Genomic DNA, 8,228 nt, shown 5'->3' on the forward strand with positions numbered 1-8,228 from the left:
ATTTAAGTATAAAATGCTACAAAACCCTAATTAAACCCTAAGAGAGAAAAACCTAAAACTACACTACACTACTTCTAAGGTGTTTTTCCTAATCTAAAGTGAGCTCTCTTCATATGTGTTGCATTCCCCTTCATATAGCCTCTCAAACCAGCCTCCAAGCCTTCAGAAATGGGCCAAAAGAGCCCCCAAATCGCGAGTCACGTGCATTTTTAATAAAGGCATGTGCTGGGACCTGTGCGGTGTGCGTCCGCACACTTCACGAAAATTTCCACACGTGCGTACTGATGAGCGGATAATTTATACGCTTTTTGGCATTGTTTTTAGTATGTTTTTGGTAGAATCTAGTTACTTTTAGGGATGTTTTCATTAGTTTTTATGTTAAATTCACATTTCTGGACTTTACTATGAGTTTGTGTGTTTTTCTATGATTTCAGGTATTTTCTGGCTGAAATTGAGATACTTGAGCAAAAATCAGATTCAGAGGTTGAAGAAGGACTGCTGATGCTGTTGGATTCTGACCTCCCTGCACTCAAAATAGATTTTCTAGAGCTACAGAACTCAACATGGCGCGCTTCCAATTGCGTTGGAAAGTAGACATCCAGGGCTTTCCAGCAATATATAATAGTCCATACTTTTCCCATGTTTAGATGACGCAAACTGGGGTTCAACGCCAGCTCTCTGCCCAATTCTGGCGTCCAGCGCTAGAAACAAGTTGCAAAGTGGATTTCAATGCCCAAACTGGCATAAACGCTGGCGTTCATCTCCAGAAAGAACCTCTGCACGTGTAACATTCAAGCTCAGCCCAAGCACACACCAAGTGGGCCCGGGAAGTGGATTTATGCATCAATTACTTACTTCTGTAAACCCTAGTGGCTAGTTTATTATAAATAGGACTTTTTACTATTGTATTAGACATCTTTGGAACCATCTTTGGATCATCTTTGGACGCCTGGTTCTTAGATCAGAGTGGCTGGCCATTCGGCCATGCCTGGACCTTTCACTTATGTATTTTTAACGGTAGAGTTTCTACACTCCATAGATTAAGGTGTGGAGCTCTGCTGTTCCTCAAAGATTAATGCAAAGTACTACTGTTTTCTATTCAATTCACTTGTTCCACTTCTAAGATATTCATTCGCACTTCAACCTGAATGTGATGAACGTGACAATCATCATCATTCCCTATGAACGCGTGCCTGACAACCACTTCCGTTCTACATTAGATTGAATGAGTATCTCATAGATCTCTTAATCAAAATCTTTGTGTATAAGCTAGATTGATGGAGGCATACATGAGGGTCTGGAAAGTCTAAACCTTGTCCGTGGTATTCCGAGTAGGACTCTGGGATTGAATGACTGTGACGAACTCCAAACTCGCGAGTGCTGAGCGTAGTGACAGACGCAAAAGGATAGTAAATCCTATTCCAGTATGATCGAGAACCTCCAAGATGATTAGCCATGCAGTGACAGCGCATCGGACCATTTTCACAGAGAGGAATAGGATGCAACCAACGACAACGGTGATGCCTCCAGACGATTAGCCGTGCTGTGACAGAGCATTTGGACCATTTTCCCGAGAGAGATCGAAAGTAGCCATTGGCACCGGTGACATCCTTACATAAAGCCAGCCATAGAAAGGAGTAAGATTGATTGGATGAAGACAGCAGGAAAGCAGAGGTTCAGAGGAACGAATGCATCTCCATACGCTTATCTGAAATTCTCACCAATGAGTTACATAAGTATTTCTATCCTTATTTTATTAATTAATTTCGAAAACCCCATTACTATTTTATATCCGCCTAACTGAGATTTACAAGGTGACCATAGCTTGCTTCATAACAACAATCTCCGTGGGATTCGACCCTTACTCACGTAAGGTATTACTTGGACGACCCAGTGCACTTGCTGGTTAGTTGTGCGAAGTTGTGAACCATGGTATTGGCATCGTGTTTTTGGTGCCATTGCCAGGGAAAGAAAGAGCAATGAATTTTACATAATCAAAGTGCAATCACAATTTCGTCCACCAAGTTTTTGGCACCGTTGCCAGGGATTGTTCGAGTTTGGACAACTAACGGTTCATCTTGTTGCTCAGATTGGGTAACTTTCTTTTCGTTTTCTTTTCAAAAAGTTTTCAAAAATTTTTCAAAAAAATCTTTCAAAAATTTCTCCTTTGTTTTCGAAAAAAAAAATTTTAAAATAAAAATGTTTTCAAAAAAAATATTTTTTTCTTCAGAATTTTTAAGAATGAATTCTAGTGTTTCATGAAGCATGTTGAAGCATGGCTGGCTAGAAAGCCATGTCTAAATTCTTTTGGACTGAGGCTTTGGCTTAAAATTGAATGAATTACTCTCATATTCATACTAAAGCTTGGCTGGCTATTAAGCCATGCCTAACCCTTTGATTGGAGCTTTAGACTAAAGAGCATAAGATTCCTGGAATTCATATTAAAAATTTTGGAATCCTTATTTTTCTTTTTCAAATGATTTTCAAAAAAAATTAAAAGAAAATAAAAAAAAATCATAAAATCATAAAAATAAAAAATATTTCATGTTTCTTGTTTGAGTATTGAGTCAAGTGGAAAGTTTGGTGTCAATTGCATATTCATCTTGCATTTTTCAAAAAAAATTCATGCATTCATAGTGTTCTTCATGATCTTCAAGTTGTTCTTGGTAAGTCTTCTTGTATGATCTTGATGTTTTCTTGTTTTGTGTTGTATGGTGTTTTTCATGTGCATTTTTGCATTCATAGAGTCTAAACATGAAAGATTTCTAAGTTTGGTGTCTTGCATGTTTTCTTTGCATATAAAAATTTTCAAAAATAAGTTCTTGATGTTCATCATGATCTTCAAAGTGTTCTTGGTGTTCATCTTGACATTCATAGTGTTCTTGCATGCATTCCTTGTTTTGATCCAAAAAGAAAAGAGAAAAACATGAAAATGATGTTTTAATTTTTTCTCTCTCATCATAAAAATTCAAAAATCAAAAAAATATCTTGCCCTCTTTTCTCTCATAATTTCGAAAATTAGATTTGACTTTTTCAAAAATTTTTAAAATCTAGTTGTTTTTATGAGTCAAATCAAATTTTCAATTTAAAAATCTTATCTTTTTCAAAATCTTTTTCAAAAATCAAATCTTTTTCATTTTTCTTAGTTATTTTTGAAAATTATAAAAATATTTTTCAAAAATCTTTTTCTTAATTTCATCTCATAATTTTCGAAAATAACATCATCAATTAATGTTTTGATTCAAAAATTTTAAGTTTGTTACTTGCTTGTTAAGAAAGATTCAAACTTTAAGTTCTAGAATCATATCTCATGATTTTTTGTGAATCAAGTCATTAATTGTGATTTTAAAAAAATTAAACCTTTTTCAAAACCAATTTCAATCATATCTTTTCAAAAATATCTTCTTATCTTATCTTTTTCAAAAATATGATTTCAAAATATCTTTTCTAACTTCCTAACTTCTTATCTTTTCAAAATTTGTTTCAACTAACTAACTAACTTTTTGTTTGTTTCTTATCTTTTTCAAAACCACCTAACTAACTCCCTCTCTCTCTAATTTTCGAAAACATCTTCCCTCTTTTTCAAAATCTCTTTTTAATTAATTAATTATTTTAATTTTTAATTTTAATTTTCGAAAATTACTAACCTTTTTCAAAAACTATTTTCGAAAATCACTAACTCTTTTTCAAAAATTATTTTCGAAAATCCTTTCCCTCTCTCCTCTTATTCTATTTATTTATTCATCTACTAACATCTCTTCCTCACATCACTCACCAAATTCGAACCCCCTCTTCTATCTATGTTCGAATTTTTCTTCTTCTTCTTTTTCTACTAATAATAAGGAACCTCTTTACTGTGACATAGAGGATTCCTCTTCTTTTCTTTTTCTCTTCTCTTTCTTATGAGCAGGGACAGAGAAAAAGGCATTCTTGTTGAAGCTGATCCAGAACCTCAAAGGACTCTGAAGAGGAAACTAAGAGAAGCTAAATTACAACAATCCAGAGACAACCTTATTGAAAATTTTGAACAAGTAAAGGAGATGGCAGCCGAACCTAACAACAATAATGCAAGGAGAATGCTTGGTGACTTTACTGCACCTAATTCCAATTTACATGGAAGAAGCATCTCCATTCCTACCATTGGAGCAAACAATTTTGAGCTGAAACCTCAGCTAGTTTCTCTGATGCAGCAGAACTGCAAGTTTCATGGACTTCCATCTGAAGATCCTTTTCAGTTCTTAACTGAGTTCTTGCAGATCTGTGATACTGTTATGACTAATGGAGTAGATCCTGAAGTCTACAGGCTCATGCTTTTCCCTTTTGCTGTAAGAGACAGAGCTAGAGTGTGGTTGGACTCTCAACCCATAGATAGCCTGAACTCTTGGGATAAGCTGGTCACGGCTTTCTTAGCCAAGTTCTTTCCTCCTCAAAAGCTGAGCAAGCTTAGAGCTGATGTTCAAACCTTCAGACAAAAAGAAGGTGAATCCCTCTATGAAGCTTGGGAAAGATACAAACAGTTGATCAAAAAGTGTCCTTCTGACATGCTTTCAGAATGGACCATCCTGGATATATTCTATGATGGTTTATCTAAGCTATCAAAGATGTCACTGGACACTTCTGCAGGTGGATCCATTCACCTAAAGAAAACGCCTGCAGAAGCTCAAGAACTCATTGACATGGTTGCTAATAACCAGTTCATGTACACTTCTGAGAGGAATCCTGTGAGTAATGGGATGCCTATGAAGAAGGGAGTTCTTGAAGTTGATACTCTGAATGCCATATTGGCTCAGAACAAAATATTGACTCAGCAAGTCAATATGATTTCTCAGAGTCTGAATGGAGTGCAAGCTGCATCCAACAGTACTCAAGAGGCTTCTTATGAAGAAGAAGCTTATGATCCTGAAAACCCTGCAATAGTAGAGGTGAATTACTTAGGTGAACCTTATGGAAACACCTATAATCCATCATGGAGAAATCATCCAAATCTCTCATGGAAGGATCAAAGGCCTTAACAAGGCTTTAATAATGGTGGAAGAAACAGGTTTAACAATAATAAACCTTTTCCATCATCCACTCAGCAACAGACAGAGAACTCTGAACAAAATACTTCTAATTTAGCAAACTTAGTTTCTGATCTATCCAAGGCCACTGTAAGTTTCATGAATGAAACAAGGTCTTCCATTAGAAATTTGGAAGCACAAGTGGGCCAGCTGAGTAAAAGGATCACTGAAATCCCTCCTAGTACTCTCCCAAGCAATACAGAAGAGAATCCAAAAGGAGAGTGCAAGGCCATTGACATAAGCACCATGGCCGAACCTGTAAGGGAAGGAGAGGACGTGAATCCCAAGGAGGAAGACCTCCTGGGACGCCCAGTGATCAATAAGGAGTTTCCCTCTGAGGAACCAAAGGACTCTGAGGCTCATATAGAGACCATAGAGATTCCATTGAACCTCCTTATGCCATTCATGAGCTCTGATGAGTATTCCTCTTCTGAAGAGAATGAGGATGTTACTGAAGAGCAAGCTGCCAAGTTCCTTGGTGCAATCATGAAGCTAAATGCCAAATTATTTGGTATTGAGACTTGGGAAGATGAACCTCCCTTGTTCACCAATGAACTAAGTGATCTGGATCAACTGACATTGCCTCAGAAGAGACAGGATCCTGGAAAGTTCATAATACCTTGTACCATAGGCACCATGATCTTTAAGGCTCTGTGTGACCTTGGTTTAGGAATAAACCTCATGCCCCTCTCTGTAATAGAGAAACTGTGAATCTATGGGGTGCAAGCTGCTAAAATCTCATTAGAGATGGCAGACAATTCAAGAAAACAGGCTTATGGACAAGTAGAGGACGTGTTAGTAAAGGTTGAAGGCCTTTACATCCCTGCTGATTTCATAGTCCTGGATACTGGAAAGGAAGAGGATGAATCCATCATCCTAGGAAGACCTTTCCTAGCCACAGCAAGAGCTATGATTGATGTGGACAGGGGAGAATTGATCCTTCAATTAAATAAGGACAACCTTGTGTTTACAACTTAAGGATCTCTCTCTGCATCCATGGAGAGGAAGCAGAAAAAGCTTCTCTCAAAGCAGAGTCAACCAAAGCCCCCACAGTCAAACTCTAAGTTTGGTGTTGGGAGGCCACAACTAAACTCTAAGTTTGGTGTCAAACCCCCATATCCAAACTTTAAGTTTGGTGTTGGGAGGTCTCAACAAAGCTCTGCACATCTGTGAGGCTCCATGAGAGCCTACTGTCAAGCTATTGACATTAAAGAAGCGCTTGTTGGGAGGCAACCCAATGTTTATTTATCTAATTTTATTTTTGTTTTTCATGTTTTCTTAGGTTCATGATCATGTGGAGTCACAAAATAAATGAAAAATTTAGAAACAGAATCAAAAACAGCGGAAGAAAAATCACACCCTGGAGGAAGCACCTGCCTGGCGTTCAACGCCAGAACAGAGCATGGTTCTGGTGCTGAACGCCCAAAATGGGCAGTATCTGGGTGCTGAACGCCCAGAACAAGCATGGTTTTGGCGTTCAACGCCAGAAATGGGCAACAAATGGGCGTTGAACGCCTAAAATGGGCACCAACCTGGCGCTGAACGCCCAGAGTTGTGTGCAAGGGCATTTTGCATGCCTAAATTGGTGCAGGGATGTAAATGCCTTGACACCTCAAGATCTGTAGACCTCACAAGATCATCTCAGGATCTGTGGACCCCACAGGATCCCCACCTTCCTTCCTCATAATCCTAGTTTTTTTTTCCACATCTTCTTCTTCATCTATTCCATCTTCTTTTGCTCGAGGGCGAGCAACATTCTAAGTTTGGTGTGGTAAAACAATTATGTAAAGGATCTATAGCTCAGTAGTAGAACATGTGGCTGCAAACCAAAAGATCCCTGAGATACCTCAGGGGATGCACTTCCCTCCACATAGTTATTGGAAGCAACTGAGGATAGAAATACCAAAAATCACTAGGAATCAAGCCACAAAGGCAAGGAAGAGACATAGAAGAGCTCAAGAACATCATCGGTTCCTCAAGAAGGAAACGCCATCATCACTAAGGTGGACTCATTCCTTGTTCTTATTTCTTCTGTTTTTCGTTTTCTCTATGTTAAGTGCTTATCTATGTTTGTGTCTTCATTACATGATCATTAGTAGTTAGTAACTTTGTCTTAAAGTTATGAATGTCCTATGAATCCATCATCTCTCTTAAATGAAAAATGTTTTAATTCAAAAGAACAAGAAGTACATGAGTTTCGAATTTATCCTTGAACTTAGTTTAATTATATTGATGTGGTGACAATGCTTCTTGTTTTCTGAATGTATGCTTGAACAGTGCATATGTCTTTTGAAGTTGTTGTTTGAGAATGTTAAATATGTTGGCTCTTGAAAGAATGATGATTAGGAGACATGTTATTTGATAATCTGAAAAATCATAAAAATGATTCTTGAAGCAAGAAAAAGCAGCAAAGAACAAAGCTTGCAGAAAAAAAAAAGAGAAAAAAATAGGCGAAAAAAAAAAAGAGCAAAAGCAAGCAGAAAAAGCCAAAAGCTCTTAAAACCAAGAGGCAAGAGCAAAAAGCCAATAACCCTTAAAACCAAAAGGCAAGGGCGAATAAAAAGGATCCCAAGGCTTTGAGCATCAGTGGATAGGAGGGCCTAAAGGAATAAAATCCTGGCCTAAGCGGCTGATGCGCATAAACTTGTTATGCTACGATTTAGGAAATTGCACGATCGGCAAAATTCCTTCCGGCAAGTGCACCGGTTATCGTCAAGTAAAAACTCACAATAGAGTGAGGTCGAATCCCACAAGGATTGGTTGAGTGAGCAATTCGGATTAGAAATATGTTCTAGTTGAGCGGAATCAAGATTTAGATGAGAATTGCGGAATGTAAAATTGGCGGGAAACGTAAATGACAAGAAATTTAAATGGCGGAATCTTAAATTGCATGAATTAAAGAGCAGAAGCTAAATTGCTGAAATTAAAAGGGAATGGGGGTGATTGCATGAATTGAGTTGCAGAATGTAAAGAGAAAGTGGTAGATCAGAAATGGGGAATTCATTGGGTTATAGGAGATATTGAGATCTCCGAATCAAAACATGTTTATCTCTTCCTCAACCAATGCGTTCATTGAATTTTGCTTGGCAATCTTATATGATTGGATCCCAATCCCTTGGCTCACCAATTCTCTCTAAAAACAAACAAATTCCCAATCCCTTGGTTTAA

The 8,228-nt window shown here is 37.6% G+C and overlaps 1 non-coding gene across 1 annotated transcript; it reads right to left on the reverse strand.

Annotated features, from left to right (window-relative positions):
* Positions 1-4,439: 4,439 nt before the first annotated feature.
* LOC112725059 (small nucleolar RNA R71) lies at positions 4,440-4,547 on the reverse strand. The gene has a single exon (XR_003164189.1). It is a non-coding gene; the product is annotated as a small nucleolar RNA R71 (small nucleolar RNA).
* Positions 4,548-8,228: the final 3,681 nt, after the last annotated feature.

This window comes from Arachis hypogaea, chromosome 11, assembly GCF_003086295.3.
Source record: "Arachis hypogaea cultivar Tifrunner chromosome 11, arahy.Tifrunner.gnm2.J5K5, whole genome shotgun sequence".
Classification (NCBI taxonomy): domain Eukaryota; kingdom Viridiplantae; phylum Streptophyta; class Magnoliopsida; order Fabales; family Fabaceae; genus Arachis; species Arachis hypogaea.